Source organism: Ambystoma mexicanum, chromosome 6p, assembly GCF_040938575.1.
Source record: "Ambystoma mexicanum isolate Mex_15411 chromosome 6p, UKY_AmexF1_1, whole genome shotgun sequence".
Lineage (NCBI taxonomy): Eukaryota > Metazoa > Chordata > Amphibia > Caudata > Ambystomatidae > Ambystoma > Ambystoma mexicanum.
This window is the reverse complement of record NC_090935.1, coordinates 1,252,817,660-1,252,834,877: the sequence shown is the minus strand read 5'-3', so window position 1 is coordinate 1,252,834,877 and position 17,218 is coordinate 1,252,817,660. Positions and strand designations below refer to the sequence as shown.

General features: G+C 46.4%; 1 protein-coding gene across 5 annotated transcripts in view; it reads left to right on the top strand.

The window, feature by feature from the left end:
* Positions 1 to 17,218, top strand: part of VPS13A (vacuolar protein sorting 13 homolog A) — a 2,994,934-nt gene that overhangs the window by 1,842,209 nt on the left and 1,135,507 nt on the right. The gene's annotated exons all lie outside the window — the stretch shown is intronic.

Here is a 17,218-nt window from a genome sequence, read left to right as displayed (position 1 = left end):
GATAAATACGAGCATTGGTGAAGTCAGCAGTTTTGGTTTGTGTGTGGGTATTAGATGGGCACACCATTTTCCAGTTTTGTCATCTCATTGACTGGTAGTATCATTGAGCCAAATGCCTATCCCATTCCTTCACAGAAACCAAAACTGGCTTTGCCAATGCTTGTTTATAGTTTGTGACCCACCTACAAGGATGGTGTCTATTCAATGACTTCCTGAAGACTACTTTGAATAATTAATAGTGCGCTGATCCCTTAAGTCCTCAAAGCAACAGCTACAGTTGTTAGTCTATCTTACTGCAGATGTACTTCTCCAAGAAAGCTTTCTTTATTCCTTGTAATACCCACTGGCATCCAGAAATGTGGAATCTTTCCTCACAGATTGACAGAACATGCATTATCCATACACAGTATGGTGCCTGGGTGGTCAGGATCATTTCTCCAGGTACCCCATTTCAAATACAGTTATCCATACACAGTCCTGTGTCAGTGCCTCACGTGTTGCTTGATCTAACTATCTCTTTGAAGCAAGTAGTGCCTCCTGTGCACCTACTGCCCACTTCTTTTCCATGCCTTAATCCTCTAGACCTTTGACACTTTATCTCGTTCGTAAGCTATCTGGTGGAGGTTTGCTGCCACTTGGCTTGTTATAAATTAGCATTTTTACAAAGTGTCAAATGCAAAATGAATCCCTGAGCTACTTTCAGAATATTTATTTTAAATAAGACAGCTGTTTGTCTACATGCTGCATCTTCATCGGCTGATAGCCGTTCAATAACCGTCTTGTAGATTCAAGAAGATATGAAAGGAGCGCTGCCGTTAATTACCTGTCACAGAAGAAAACTCAAGACAGTTCACTAAAACATGTGTTCTGATGGGGTCCTCCTCCCACAGATTTCTTATTTGAGGTATATGAATTGTTTTCATCGTCCAGGGGTGCACTGATGCTCTGCATCAAACACTCATCGTTTTTGCAACTTGATTCCAAATGTGACTTCAAGAAAGGTATATATGGTGCTGTCTCCTCCCCACAACCTCCGTTACTGTTTGCAGCGCACTCAGCATACTGCTTCGGAATGTCATTAGCTTTTTATCAGAGAGTCTTGGGCTTCAAGTTCTGCCGGCATAGTGGGAGGTAGGTGGTTGTTTTAGAACCTCAGAATGTGCGTCTATACTCCATTCACTGACTTTGGCCAAGAAGGCTCGGGTCTCCCAGGAGGAGCAGCAAATGCCCTGCGCTAAAGAGGGATGACATAATGATGGGAAAAAAGTGCTGTAAGAGATCCCACTCCCCAAGTACTTTTCCAAATCGCGTTCTTTAACCTCCTCCAAGAGGCACCATACCTTCTTCTCCAGGGATGGTGATGAGGGTACCTCTGAGGAATCACCACCTACAAATTAGGTGTGTTCCCAATAACCCTGCCACACTGGAACTTTCGAAGTAACTGAGACATCAGATGTTCAATATCTTTGCAAAGGTACCAATGGCTTTGTCCTCAACACTATGGCAGAGCCAGGACCCACTCTGCCTCCAGAGAGGAGTGATGGAGCCCCTTTGGGCCCAACTGCATGCCTGGTTCTTGATCTGTTTGTGAAGCCTGTTCTATTATAGCGCCATTGGGTGCCTTTCAATGGATATGTCTCCAACAAATTCCTTATCTTACAGATTTTCCTTGTAGCTTCAGCTGATCACCAAAGGTTTTCACCAGCAGGGGGTGCCATGTGACTTCATCCTCTGGAGTTCTCGATGCGTGCACTCCTTGACGCCAGACGTGACCTTGAATTTCACACGTATAGCTCATACGGCAACCGAGATACCAGTTCCTTTTTACCAATACTCTGCACACGTCCCCGAACGTCATTTGGTTTCTTCAGACTTATCTGATCATCTGACCCACATTGGTGGCCACTGCGTGGATCCCCTTTTATTGAGGAGCCTAAATTGATGTGATTATGAAAATACTCCAGTCAGCTGGTCAGACCACTTTGTGGTGAGTTTCTCTATACCTATCAGTCATTCACTTCGTAGCCAAAAGAAGGGCCGTGAGCATATTTCAATCAAAGAACTATTGGGCGATTTAGCTCATGCAATGCAAATTGTGCAGAATGATATGCTACTCCTATGTAACACCTCCAAACTAATTGCAACACTATTGCCCCTTTAAAAAGTGTAAAAAATCTTTGAAGAAAAATAATCAACGGTACAACGAAAAATTAAAAATTCTTAAAGGCTAGACATATAGCAGACAATTATGAGGCCAAATTAGCCCTAGAGGAAAACAAAAAGGAAATCCTATTTGCAAAATCCCCATGCTTACAAAAGCAAGCTAATCTTGCCAACAACAGACCTAAGGCTCTTTTCACAGCTATCAGAAACTTTACCAGCTCTGCATACATCAATGTCAACCTATCAAATGGCCAATGAGTTTGTTTTTTTCCTGGACAAAATGAAAACTATTTGAAATAATATTGATGTTCAACTCATTGTTGATCATTCTAGTCAAGTTGTTGAAGAAACATACCTGGGACGGAAACCATCCCTTCTAAATTTGTTCTCATTGGTAAGTACTGAAGATATTGCCAATTTGATAAGCTAACTTAAGCCTACCAATTTTAGCAATGACCCTATCCCGGCTTTTCTGGCTAAGCAGCACACACATTCTCTGTCAGGCTCTCCAACCCCTGATCAGTGCTTCACTCGTAAAGGGCTTTGTCCCACCGGAAAAAAAAAATCATTCCTTAAACCTCTGCTAAAATAATCAACATTAGAGGAAACAAAATATTGTCTAATAATCGCCTAATTTCTGGACCCTAATGGCCTGCCAAAATCATGTAAAAAATGGACACCACACAACTGCAGAGTTTTTGGGAAGAACACAACCTCCTGGACTCACACCAGTCAGGATTTAGACCAGGCCACAGCACTGAGACAGCTCTTAAGGCAGTCTGGGATGACCTGTTGGGGGCTTCCGATAAAGGTGACATTAGCATGCTTGTCATGCAGGACATGTTGGCGGCCTTCGACACGGTCGACGTTGAGATTCTTATTTCATCGGTGGCACAGGTATCTAATGAAGCTCTTGGATGGTTCACCTCTTTTCTGACTGATCACGTTCAGCAGGTCAAAGTTGGCCTGTATCTCTCTCTCAGACTCCTTATCTGTTAGCTGTGGGGTACCCCAGGGATCTTCTCTGTCCGCGTTACTGTTTAATGTTTACATTCGCCCACTACTGAACATCTATTCTGAGTTTGATTTGTGTTAGAGCTCATATGCTGATGACGCACACATTTGTTTTCGTCTGAAGCAACCATTGGAGGCAATGGATCGAGTTTTATTTATCCTGCACAAACAAAATAAATACCTGGAGGTTGGAAAACAAGCTCCAACTAAATCCATCAACAATGGAGGTCATTGTATTTGGCTCCAAAACAAAGGTAGCAAATGCCTTATAATCTACCTCCTGTTCAACTCTGTTTGGGGTTCCTACAAAATTCACCAAAGTAGTAAAGAATGTTGGTTCTATTTGGCAGTCCAGTATGGACTGCAATTCACATATTAACCAACGGTAAAAAACATAAATTACCAGCTAAAACTGATTAAGCCCCTACTGAATCTTATTGCATAGAAGGATCGTTAGACAGTGGTTGGTATACTCACAAATTGAACATTGGATTATTGTAACGCCCTTCTCATGGGCGTACAAATATTCCAAATACAGAGATTACAAGTCGCACAGAATTCTGCAGTCAGGCTGATATTTGCACTGCTGATGAAGTCAACCGTCTAACAGTATTTAAAAACCCTTCACTGTCTTCCAGTGCAGCAGAGGATCCTGTTTAAAGCTCTAAATGTATCCACGGACTAGCCCCGGCATATCGTACCGATCACTTCGATCCATGGGACAAGGTCTTCTGGTGGTCCTTTTTTCTAAAACTGCAACATGGGGTGATAGGCTTTTCTCCTCCTTGGGTCCTCGTTCCTGGAATTCTCTTCCATTGGACCTTCGATGTATTGAATCCTTATCTATATTCTGGAAACAACTAAAAACCTATCTTTTTCCTGTAAATTTTCTTTTACCACCTAAGACTGGTATCAAGCTAAAATCAAGTGCAGTTCATGATTCATTTGTTATCACCAGATGCGCCAAGATGCAGATTCTGCCCATACCCGTGGGGTATGTACGTTAGAAATGCCAAAATAAAATCAAAATCATTCAGAGAAGCGATTCGACACATTTCAGCGAACTCTCTCCCCCCAAAGCAGTGTGCAGACTGTGATGCCAAAATGTCACTAACCAACCTTTACCATATATATTTGTGGTGCCTTGGCACCTAACAAGACATTGCAGAATCATGCCAATCGATGACCTGAAGGCGTTAAAGGAGAGCATCTCAAAATTGACATTGGGCACTAGACTGTTAACCTCTTAGCTCCATTACCTCAAAAGGTAAACCCTCAGAGGGCAGGAGCTGGGAGGCTGCAGAGAAGTCCCGATAGAGGCCTAACAAAAGAAGCAATAAGCACTGAAAATGGTTGCATTCGAGAAGCAAGTACTGCCATTCAATCTTGTAATCCTTGAAAGAGGAGGAACTACACAGAGGCTCTTCCTCTGTCGATTCCTTTCCTGACAGAGAAGCAGTATGATGTCCATCTAAGTCCTTTTTAGCAGAACAATGGCAAGACTTTCGATTACTAATGATAGAAGTGTTAAATAAAGTGGCTTTGGCAATGGTACCGCAAAAGAAATTGGAACTTGCCACGCCTTTCTAAGTCTTCAGAGAATCCACAAAAACTAGCCTGCATGCCCATGGGCTCAGGTATGGTGTGAGATACTAAGGCCACTCGAGTAGGGTTGATGCGGTCGGCCGACGTTGGAACCTCCTCCACATCGGCTGGGCATTTTTATTTTTAAGGTTCCGTCGGCATAGAGGTTGGTGTTAACCTCAACTTTGTTGTTGAGTTAAGTCCGGATCCTCGAGCAGAGTTTTGAAATCCTTCTAGTCGATATCTGATGATGGGGGTGTGATCCCCTCTGGGCTTGAAACCTTCCATGCAGTATTAACAGACCTTCCTGAGGGATCTATGTCTGAGGAAGCAAGCCTGGTTGATTTGGCTAGCAACTTGAGGAACGTGAGTGGCATGGGCCCTTCTTTGGAACTCTACCTAATGCAGGCAAGCCCATATGTCCACCTGTATAGACGCATAATGAGGAAGGTCTCTGAAACGCTCAGTTTGGGGGGGTGTTCCCCCTTCAAGACCAGTTACTGGGTGCGATTTTACTGATATACTCATAAAAGGTCCACCAAAGGAGCCAGAGGTCCCTTCTCACACAGCCCTGGAGAACCCGATTTTGGAAATATGGCAAAAGTCAGGACCGTGCAGCGGCTGTACAAATAGCCGGTAAAACTATAGATGCTAGCACCAGCAGACTTGTATGTTTTGTCGAAGCATCCAAGCTCAGTGAGCTTTGTTTTTCAGGCAGCCACATCTGGGTCTAAATCAGCCACATTCCTAAAGCTTCCACCAGATAGGGACAGAAAGAAAATCAATTGTATGGCTAAAACAGTGCTTGCGTATGGTAGTATGGCTCTTAAAGCAATTCATGCATCCTGCACCCTTGCACAGTATGTGTAAATTTTGTGGGCAGCGATCTGAGGCTGCGGCCCATATGCGTGAAGGTGAGATCAGGGATGGATTTAATGATCTTGCCTCTGACAGGTATCACACCAAAATATCTGAGCCCATTACTAGGAAGTCCAAAATACTGAATTCCAAGCACCCTATTTTACTCAGTATATATATATTTCTGAGGCTTGTGGATCTGCTTAGATCACAATCCAAGCATAGGCCAACATCTAGTGGTAGCGGCTGTTAGGCAGAAGCCTGTGCAGTTCCCTTAGGGACCACTGCAAAAGGCTTAAGTCTACAGGTGTTGGCAGTAAACCCAATTGGTTGCAGTCTGTACCACCCAGATTTACCTGGTAGCTGTGGCTGAGCAGCCAGACTTCTCTCAAGAAGAGTTAGACAGTATATAGAGTATACAGGATAGGTACCAAAATACAGTAGCACAAGCAAACACTGACCAGATCTTGGGTATAAAAGTAGATAGTAACACACTTTGTAAAATACACTAACACTAGTATGGCAAGCAAGTTCAAACACAGTCACTATTAATATATATACATCCCTGATTACTTATTGAACAAGTCTTAGTTAAAACACCAATTATTTTCAGACAGAGGTGAGCGCTTAACTCAAGATGGCACTCCAATAAGTTAATAAAAAAAGGGAGGGAGAAAGGCAGAATTAAGAACACATACAACACCAACACTTTAGGAGAACCAGAGCAAGTCAGAAAAGGCAGAATCTACTGAGGAGCAAGAAAGTCATAGGCCAGGCCCACTCTTGAAGAGAGCAAGGCGGAATGTGTCCAAGATCACACAGTTGATTAGTTCTTTTAAAGAGTCGTTGCAAAGAGTTCAAAAAGGGTTGGCTTGAGTCAGGAAAAGTTAGTTAGTAGGTCCCAAGTCACCCCAGGATAGAAAGTCGAGGATTTACGGGACACCTTGAACAGTCTGTTGCAAGGGAGACCAGGCGGGACTTAGTACCTGAAATGGTGAGAAAGCTCCAGCGAGGGCAGTTGTTCCTGGCAGCGGGTGCAAGTCGGTGCTTCGTCCAGGGGAAGAGGAGATCTCGACGTGGAGGAAAGCTGGCGGTCATTGCAATGCCAGGGAAGAAACCAGCCGCGGAGTTTCTCGGTTAAAAGGTACTACCCTTTTATTCGCGGTAGTGGTGAAGCGTGGCTATCCCGCCGCCGGGGTGCTTGTCGCGGGCGATTCGACCACGAGATAATCCAGGAAGGCGAAAAAGAGGGCGAACTGGTTATCCCCCCCCCCACCAGCTCAGATGAAGAAGACTCTCCGGCGTTGCAAGTCGGCTCAGCTTCTCCCTCTTCGGATTCTTTGGTCCTGTGGCGACTTCTGAAGTTCCAGTCCCAAAAGCCCTGCTTTTATGCAGAAAACCCCCATTCATCAGTCCTAGCTGTCACTCAAACATGCTAAGTGGTGAGCCGGGCGGCTCACCACTGGGCCAATCACACAAGAGTGCGACTTGAGTTGCCGAGGCAACTCAGTCCAGGGTGCCTAAACCCCCTCCTACACATCCTGTAGACCCAGGCAGAGTGGCACCACTTTTGGAGGCTTCTGTGGAGAAGCCCGCCAAAAAGTGGAACAAAGGGCTCGACTTGGGTTGAAGTTACAGAGGTGAACACAAACGCCATTTTAAAACCGAGTCCTGGCAAAAAGACCCAACCGGGGAATAAATATTAAATAAATAACCCGGCAGTATCTTTAACATTGCACCAAAAAGTGGTGCTTTTAAAATGAATGGGAAAATCCCATAGGAAATATTCTGGTGGAATATTTTGCGTGGTAACCACCCCACCAGCCAGAAACTCGACGAGGGGGGACTGCACATTGCCCCCTCGAAAAACAGACCCAGGAGCAATCTAATTACCCCTACCAGTACTTCCACAATATGATGGTTTGTACTGGTTCTGTTCCCAGTTTAAGACTAGTAAAGTCAATGGTGACTTTACATGCCCTGGGAGACAGTAGTCAGTCCCAGGGTAGGGAGTCTATGTTTGGGGGTCAATATGACACCCCTGTGTTACTGCACTGAGGGTGTTGTGTAACACACTTAACAAAAATACATGAAACCCTGTGGAGTAAAAGACCCCATAGCCCATTAAACACATTACAAAGTCAAAGGATATCTCAAATCATGTCTAAGAGTGGGAGAAAAAGAGTCTCACTCTAAGCAGGAGAAAAAAATAAACCCCAAAAATCCAGCAAAGCTGCTGGGGGACTCACTAGGTTTGGGAAATTAGCCTTAACAGAGAATACTCCCTAACAGCCGCAGAGTATTACATTTTTTGTTTTTGAAACTCGAAAAGGGACGTCGACAGAGTGTGCCAGTAATACTATCCCTATTGTCACGTCTCCTGTACCCATGGACCTTCACGCGTCGAGGTCCCTCAGATTGTTTTTTTCCGCCATCATAGTGGGACGCAAGTTGCAGAGTTACTCATACGAAGTTTAAATTTAGACTTTCTTTCCATCCTTTCGACGGCCATACACCACAAGATCTCTGGCGATGGCTTGCGAGGACAAGACCATTCGTCAACGACAATGACTCACCTGTTTTGATGCACTTTGTCTGCAGCCTACCCATCCCCCAATAGGCCTCAGCCCTGCACAGTAAGGTGAGTGGGGGCAGGTCATAATTCATCTCATTTAGAGAATGCCCATTTCCTTATTCCTTTTACATCGCCGAGTTGCCATTTTTCCATACTATGGAAAACACACCATTTAAGTTTTGTCCTTCCTGTAACAGGAAGTTTCCCTGGAAGTATTCACACAAGGTGTGTAATCTCTGCCTTCCGAGGGACCATTCTGAGAAACAGTTCTACAAACTGTTCGGCCCAAGACAATAAAGGACTGGAAGACTAAACGCTGGACCCACTACGCCATGCAGGCTGCAGCCGCCATGGATGTTGAAGCTTCCAGCGATGGCTGCATCAGCATCTTAAGTGCTGCAGAGGGCGTTAGGGACTTGACGGTTTCCCGTGTGCGAGCCCCCAACTCCAACAGGCAGGCCGGTGGTTCTGCTAGAGAGACGACACCCGGCGGCTCAAGCACCCACACTAAGCATGCCCCCCATGGCCGACGGTCAACCGCACCATTAACCAATAAGCCACACACGGTGTCTAAGGAAAGGTCTGAAAAGTCCCTCTCCTATGCAGTAAAATGGGCTCAAAAATAGCTGTATTTTGGGCTTCGAAATGTTATTTTCGAAATAATCACATAGACCCTCCTCTGAAAGAAAGGAAGCAACATGTCAAGCTTTTCAGATGAAGCTCGATGTTGCAGACTGTTGGCTGAAGCTCCTCGGTTGCTTTTTGGATGGAGTTCACCTATTTGGACCCAAAAAGTCAGACACCCATACCATCTGCTAAGTTCTTGGGCAGCAGTGACATAGCAGCCTATTCAGACAACTTCACCAAGCTACAGGGGCCAGCCCTTTCCGGACATAAGCTCTTTTAAAGAGACAGTGGCTATCCTGTCCCTAGACAAGACCAATGAAAATTCTTATGACCAGCTGGAGGCAAAGGTGATAAGAGGCAAAGACAGCCACTGTTCCCCTCCGGAACCACAAATGCAGCAAAACCTCCTTAAGGTATTCTCCCACATCTTGGCAGTAGGAGGGGGAAGACTAGCCCGAAACTCTGAAGAATGGTTTTACATTACTCTGGATGCCTGGGTTCCTCAGCTAGTAAACCTGGTCTGTTGTCTCCATTTCCTGAGACGTCCTCCATTCCCTTATGCTTTTTGTCACCATATCCATTGCCGCTGCAAGAAAATTCAGTTTTGCCAGAGAAAGGCACCATAGAACAGGTACGTACTGCGGAACTGAAATGGGCGGTATTCCCACTACTTCCTCGTGCCGAAAAGCATCAGAGGACTGCGTCCCATCTTGGACCTGAGGCGCTTGAAGAGGTTCCTCTGGAAAGACAAATTGAAAATAGTGTACTTTACGCAGATCCTGGAGGCATGGAGTTGAAGAATTGGTTGATGTTGCTGGACCTCCAGAGTGCTTATTTCCAATGCTTATCCATCCCAAGCACAGGAATTGCCTGAGGTTCCTGATTGGCAGTACCCATTAGTAATTTTGTTTCTTTCCTTCAGGCTAGCTTCTGCCCCGAGAATCTTCACCAAGTTATTGTCAGTGTTGTTAGCCAATCTGAGAGGCAGGGATTTATGCCTTCCCTTACCTGGATGATTGGCTAATCAGAGGCTGTTCTCCGGTGCAGACTCTAGACCATCTCAGCTAGACCCGTTTCCTCTTGCACAAGCTGGTCTTCTCCCTGAATTTCAAGGAGTCCCATATGATACCCTTGCAAATGCTCCAGTTCATCAGGGCAATATCGGGCTCACACTCGAAGGCTTTTCCTCCTTAGGACTGGGCTCTGCACATTCACCATATGGGCATAAAATTTCAAGGGCCTGCCAAAACTTCTCTCATGGGAGACTGCTTTCCTTCTGGCGATCACCTCGGCCAGGCGGATCGGAGAGATCCAAGCCCTGTCTTGCAAACAGCCTTACTTATCTTAACATGCTACTAGGGTGGTGCTACGTGCACACCCCACCTTAATGCCAAAGGTGCAGTTGAAGTTGCACCTAAACAAGCCTTTGGTGTTGCCTGTCTTCTTGGCAAATCCGTCGTCTCCAGCGGAGAGTGCTTTGCATTCGTTGGACGCTGTTCATCATTTTTTGACCTATGAATCACTGGAAGGTCTTGTCGAAGGCTTCCATCTTCAGGTGGCTGTTTTGGCTGCATCATGCACGGTCAACGGCTGGCTAATATACCCCTTGCAACCCGTCCGACAGCCCATTCCACCAGAGCCATGTGGTGTGCCCCTGCTCAAAATCTGCAGGGCTACTACTTGGACGTCCACGCACACCTTCATGAGGTTCTCTCCAGGGAGTGTTTTTATTTCTGTTGTGCCTTGCCACCTCATGTGGTTGTGTATATGTACTGCTGTGTAATCTTTATTCATGAGCATGTAAATCCATGCCAGACAAGGAACCAATTACTTACCTATAATGTTCTCCTGCATGGGTCTGGCACGGATTCACATGCAAAAACACCCTCCTTCCCCTCTATGGCTCTTCTGGGTTTATACTGCTTCTTTACGTGCTTACCAAAATCTGAAGATGGTCAACATGGGTGGAGCTTAGGGAGAGGGGCAGTATGACTCTGTGTACAATGATTGGTTTAGAGGAGAAATGCAGTTTTCAAGCTAAAGTGAAACTGTGTGTCTTTTACTGGGGATTCCCAGCCTGACGACTGGGAATATTCACGAGCATGTGAATCCATGCCAGACCTATGCTGGAGAGCAGTAATTACAGGTAAATAACAGGATCCTTTGAACACTTACTGGGTCTTATGGCCTCGTATGTCCTCACCGTCCGCCACGCCCAGCTCAAGATGAAGCGCATTCAGCTCCACCTTGTCATCTTGGGATCAGTAGACGGGTGCGCAGTCGGGCAGACTTCCCATTCCACCTGCACGCCATCTGGATGTTCAATGGTGGCTCCTCGACAGCAGCGTGGCTGTGGGGGCTCTGTTCTCTTCTGCAGAGACTTCGATGGTGGTCCCAACAGATACATCCTTCCAGGAATGGGGGGTGACCTTACACAACCATTCAGTTCACGACTCCTGCTCCAAGCGGGCGCTACGCTCACACACAAACTTGCTGCGGCTCCGGGTGGTAGGCTTTGCGCTCAATGCCTTCCTGCTTTTGATCAGGTGCAAGGTGGTTTTGATCAGGACCGTCAATTAAACGACAATGTTGATTCTCAACAAACAGGGTGGCACCAAACCCACGCTTGTCTGCAGGGATTCAGTCAGCATCTGGGAGTGGGCCATAGCTCAGGACATTTGGATAATGGCGTTCCACCTTCTGGGGGACAGACACCTGGTAGCAGACAGGCTGAGCAAGCTGGGGTCCAATACGTACTAGTGGGAATTGCACAATAGGTCCATGACCCCTCTGTTCCAGAGGTGGGCAGTCCTGTGGTGGATCTCTTTGCCTCCCAGGAGAACACCAAATGCCAGCTTTTTCATCATGGGCAGGCAGGGACGCAGGTCCTTGGGGATGCGGTCCAGATCTGTTGGGGCAACCTAAGCTGTTATGCCTTTCCTTCCCCTCCATTACTTCAGAGGGTCCTTGGGGAATTATGGGCCTCATTGGGCTGCATGCCCATCGTAGTGGCCCCTCAATGACCATCCAGGGTTTGGTTTTCAGATCTCCTATGGATCAAGACACAGAGCCCAATTCCCCTGCCAGTTCTCCACATGGGTTTCCTCAAATAGCAACGGGGAGCAGTGCAGCACCTGGAAACCAGGCAGGCTAGCACGCTCAACTTGGCTCCTGATCAGTTGAGGTTGATTGCGGGTGCTATTTCAGCGGATAATTGGCACATGATCCAGCCGGCCTGGAAGGTGTCCACCAGACGGCAGTACCAAATTAAGTGGACCCGGTTCTTGCATTGGTTGTGCGTTAAGGGGATTGACCCTCTATCTTGCTCCGTAGGTGACGTCCTCTCACAGGCCACCTGGCTCAATAAGGGCTCCAGGTAGACACTGGCCACACTTAACTGGCGGCCATAGGTGTTAACAAGAACTCAAGAGGAGGTGTTAACAGGAACTCGAAGGAGGGGCTAATACTGTTGTCAAGGCTCATTTTAAAGGTTTGTCTAGAATTCTTACTTTAGTGCACAGACCACACCCCAGCTGGGACCTGAACGTGGTCCTGTTGCCCTTCAGCATATGCCCTTTGAGCCTCAAGCCTCAGTCGACATAAAATGGAGCCTGGCTATTAACAGTAAAGTAGTTGGAATGATGTGGCTTGAATATGCTAGGAGACATGATTTATGCCTAGTACCTGGATTTTGGGCTGTCCAATAAAATAAATTGTGAATAGACTTTTTATCCTATCATGTTGTAGTATGTATTGTATTTATAAATGAGATTTTAAAATTGTTTAAATATTATGGATTATGATGAATTTTGGGAAATAGAATTGTGATTGGTGAAGATGTATTATGAAATATATTGTTTTATGCTTTTATGGCTCCAACTGCCTAATAAAGTTGTGTTTGATCAGTCAGTCATAAAATGGGTTACGCTCAAGGCGGTCTTTTTAGTGACTCTAATGTCAGCACGTAGGATTAAGGAGCTGCAGGCTCCTTCAGCATGCAAACCATTCATAGACTTCCACAAAGATAAGGTGGTCCTCTGGACACATCCTAAGTTCTTTACCAAGGTGGTTTCCCAATTTCATCTGATTCAGGAAATCTGTCTTCCAGTTTTCTTCCCTGAACCTCAGACTGACGCAGATAGGTTGCTGCATTCATAAGACCTGCGTAGGGTGTTCAAGTTCTATCTCTCGCTGTCAAAGCAGTTGATTAAATCAGAAGTGTTATTTGTCTCTTTTGGTGGCACAGCTCCAGGGTCTCAGGCTTCCAAAGCCCCAATTGCAAGGTGGATGGTTTTAGCAATTTCAGAGGCATATAAGACCATGAACAAACACATTCCTACAGATATTCATGTGCATGCATTGAAGGCAAAGGCTTTTGCATTCTAAAGAAAAGCCTTTTGGGACATAAGCAAGACGGCTATGTGGTTGTTAGGACTGATTTTCTATACCATGGGGGACAGATGTATAGAAGTCCAACCTATATTTGTGACAAGAACAACTTTGGGAAGTTGTAGCCAAACCAGTTTAGGTAGCAGTGACGGGCAGTTTAGGCTAAATTCTTCAGATGGGGAGAGTTTGTAAAGGGTCCACAATGAGGTCACACAATGGGAATCACAGATTGCACTTAGGATGTAAAAAAAATAGTTATTTAATTATGGTCTAAACACTCTATTGAAAAATGACTACTAGCAGGTAGACGTAACGCACAACGCTATCAAACTAAATACATATATACATTCTCTTGGTTATAAGGCATAATACAAATCAGAAACTCCTGCAAAGGAGAGGTTAGCCAAGTATTATGCACAAAAAGGTCCACAGAGATGATCCCTATCTAAAATTGTCCAGCCCTAAATTGCCTGGGGCCTTGTGCCCAATAGTTCAGGATACAGTTCCACAGAATTTAGGATGCAGGAAAAAATGCAGTTAGGGTCTGTGGGGTCCAGTGAAGGCTTCTTAGGGTTAGGGTTCAAGTCAGACTAATGCCCAAAAGTAGCCCCAAAATTCAGATGTCTTGCGCAAGCAAGCTATGGAAAATCCAAAAGTGTTAGAAATAAGCTTTGTTATAAGCCCCAAGACTTATAATGGGAGTATTGGAGTAGACACTCTGTTACTTACCCCCTACCCCACCATAATACGATTCTTCCCCATACTTGGCAGAAAAAAAAGAAGAGTGTCTGATGTTGCTTTTCCTGCTGAACGCTGCAGTCCTCGCTTCCCAGGGGTTGCAGGTTTGAGCTCATCTATGGTTGGTGTCTTTTACTTTTGCAAGGACTCTCGGTCAAAGAATGCAGAAAAACTTAATGCAGCACCCCTCTTAGGACTGGACTCTGGTCCGGTAAACAATTTTCGGATGGTGCTTACCGCGCACTGCGACGCAAAAGGACTCAGCAGCCGCGGTCGGACTTTCCCTTCTATCTCAGGTCCCCTTGATGCTAGGATGCCGGAATTTCGCAGGAGGTAGTCTTGCAGGGCCAGCTCAGGATCCCCCAGGCCCAAACCGTATGTCTGCTAATGGAGCTTGAGTTCTCAATAAACTATCCAAAGTCTTGCTTGAAGCCATCCGAGGACGCTCTATTCCTATGTGCGTGACTCAACACGGTGACATGTGTGGCGTTTTCTCCCTAGGAGGAGAGGATGAAAACCATACAAGGCAAGGTGCAGCCTTTGTCGACCCAGGCAGCAACTGTGCAGTCCATCAAGTCGCTTCTTGGCATGTTGTCCTCCTGCATCAACCTTGTTTGCCTCTGCAGACCACGCATGAGACCTCTCAAGGAGTTTCTGGATGCGAGGTCGATGAAAGTGTCATGGAACTTTGCGGACAAGATCACCCTCAATGAGGAGTTCCGTCGGGCGATGTCATGGTGGGGTGTTTGTCAGCATCTCCTCCATGGAGTTCCTTTTCAGGTTCCTCCTTACCAGGAGACGGTCACCACAGGCGCCCCTCTAGAGGGATGAGGAACCCACACTGGACAGTTGCATGCGAGAGGTCTCTGGCAACCAGAGGAGAAGGACCTACACATCAACATCCTGGAACTTTGAGCCGTATTCTGGGCCCTCAAGTCAGTGAGTGATAAGGTGGTGAGGATCTTCACAGACAACACCACAGCCATGTTCTACATCCGGAAACCAGGGGAGGACCCGCTCACCGGCACTCTCCAAAGATGCCCAGGACTTGTGGCTGTGGGCCATTCGTCAAGGCATGTTCCTCGATCTGTTTCACCTGTCGGAAGTCAAGAACACCATTGCAGACTCGCTCAGCAGGGAACTGCGTTCTTGCCACGAGTGGGAGCTTCGCCAGGACCAGGTGGATCATCTGTTCAACAAATGGGAACGGACCCAGATCTCTTCAAGGCGGCGAACACTAAGTGCCAGACCAAGAGCTTGAGGGACGCATTCTTGTGGGACGGATGGTTCCTGTATGCTTTTCCTCCGTTTCCTCTCCTGCTACGTGTGATCAACACACTAAGACAGTACCACTGCAGGGCGATGCTCATCGCCCCAGCATGGCAGAGACAAATCTGGTATCTGGACCTGCTGCGTCTGTCAGTGGCCCTTCCATCAGGCTACCACTGTTCCCAGACCTTCTCATTGGGAGGGGTGGGGGGGCGAGATTCTGCATCATGACACAAAGTCTCTGAACCTGAGGGCATGGCTCCTGCAGCCCTAGAGTTTGGGGGTTATGCTCTACCCAACGAATGTAAGGACATTCTGGCCAGAGCAAGGACCTCGTCAACGTTGAAGTGCAGGACTCGGAAGATTATTCCGCTTTGGGTCAAGGCCCCTCAACTTCTGCCATACTTGCTTTCCTTGGCCAAAGCGGGGCTGGGTCATGCCTCTATCAAGGTGCATCTCACCTCCATATCGAGGTACACTAGGTCTCTGGCAGACCGTTGCTGTGGTCTCACACACTCGTCAAGGAGTTCCTCAAGTGACTCTTCAGGACTTTCCCTGCGGTGAAGTCTTCGCCACTGGCCTGGGAGCTCAATTTGGTGCCAACTAAGTTCATGGGAGCGTTCAAGTTTCTCTTGTCGAAGACAACTTTCCGCATGATGGTTGGGGAGATTCAGGCCCCGTCTTGCAAGCAGCCTTAGTTGTCTTTCCACATTTCAAGGGTGGTACTGCGTACACACCCCACCTTCATGCCAAAGGGGCCTTCAGAATTCCACCTCAACGTGCCTTTGGTGTTACCAGTCTTCGCCTGTGGAAAGGGCTTTGCATTCACTTGACATTGCTCGTGCCCTGAAGTTTTACGTGGCAGGTACTAAGAATTTTTGGAAGACTTCTCAGTTGTTCCTCATCTTTGGACCTAGGAATCAAGGTAAACCCTTGTCAAAGGCTTCCATCTCCAGGTGGCTCTCCAGCTTCATCATGCACTGTCATCAACTGGTGAGCAGGCCGCTGCCAGGACGGCCGATAGCCCATTCCACAAGAGCCATCGCAGCAATGACAGCATTTCTCTCTTGTGTGCCACTGCGTGACATCTGCAGGGCTGCTACGTGGAGGTCCACGCACACCTTCACGAGGTAATACTGCGTCAACAGGGATTCCATGGAGGAGTCCTGAGTCGGACACACGGTGCTACGCAACTTGTTTGTTTGAGTTGAGTCTGTTCCAGGGCTGAGTGTTTATTGGCTCTCTTGCCACCTCCCGTGATTGTGTATATGTACTGCTGTGTAATCGTTATTCATGAGCATGTGAATCCATGCCAGACCCCATGCTGGAGAAGGTTTAAGTTACTTAACTGTAACTATTGTTTCCCAGCATGGGTCTGGCATGGATTCAAATGGAAACCCTCCCTATGTCCCCTCTGTGGGTCTTCTTGGTTCATACTGCTACTTTACCTGCTTACCAAATCTGAAGATGGCCCCCAGGTGTGGAGCTTAGGGAGAGGACGGTCATTGGATGGGAACAGTATGACCCATAGTACTGTGATTGGTTTAGAAGAGAAATACATTTTGAAAGTGAAACTGTTTTTTCTTTTACTGAGGATTCCCAGCCTGACGGGTAATATTCATGAGCATGTGAATCCATCCCAAACCCATGCTGAAGAACAATAGTTACAGGTAAGTAACTTAAACCGTCTTATACGTGTGTAGTAATTCTTGTATTGCTAGCTGTTATTTCCAAGTTCAACATTAGTCAACATTTTGAAAGGACTGGACGTATGATTCCTTTGGCCAAACATACCAGATTAAATATAGGCTACTCTTCTATGGTCCATACTGAAGCCATTGCCTATGTGTATGTATTATGAGATAGCTGTTAACAACAAAAATATAGTAAAACGTTTGTGTTTCAATAAGTAAATTTTGAGATCAAGGAGTAGTCCATGAGAGGCCTCCCAATCACCCCTCATATGCTGCTAGCAACACTCTAAACGGGCCCCTTGTAGGG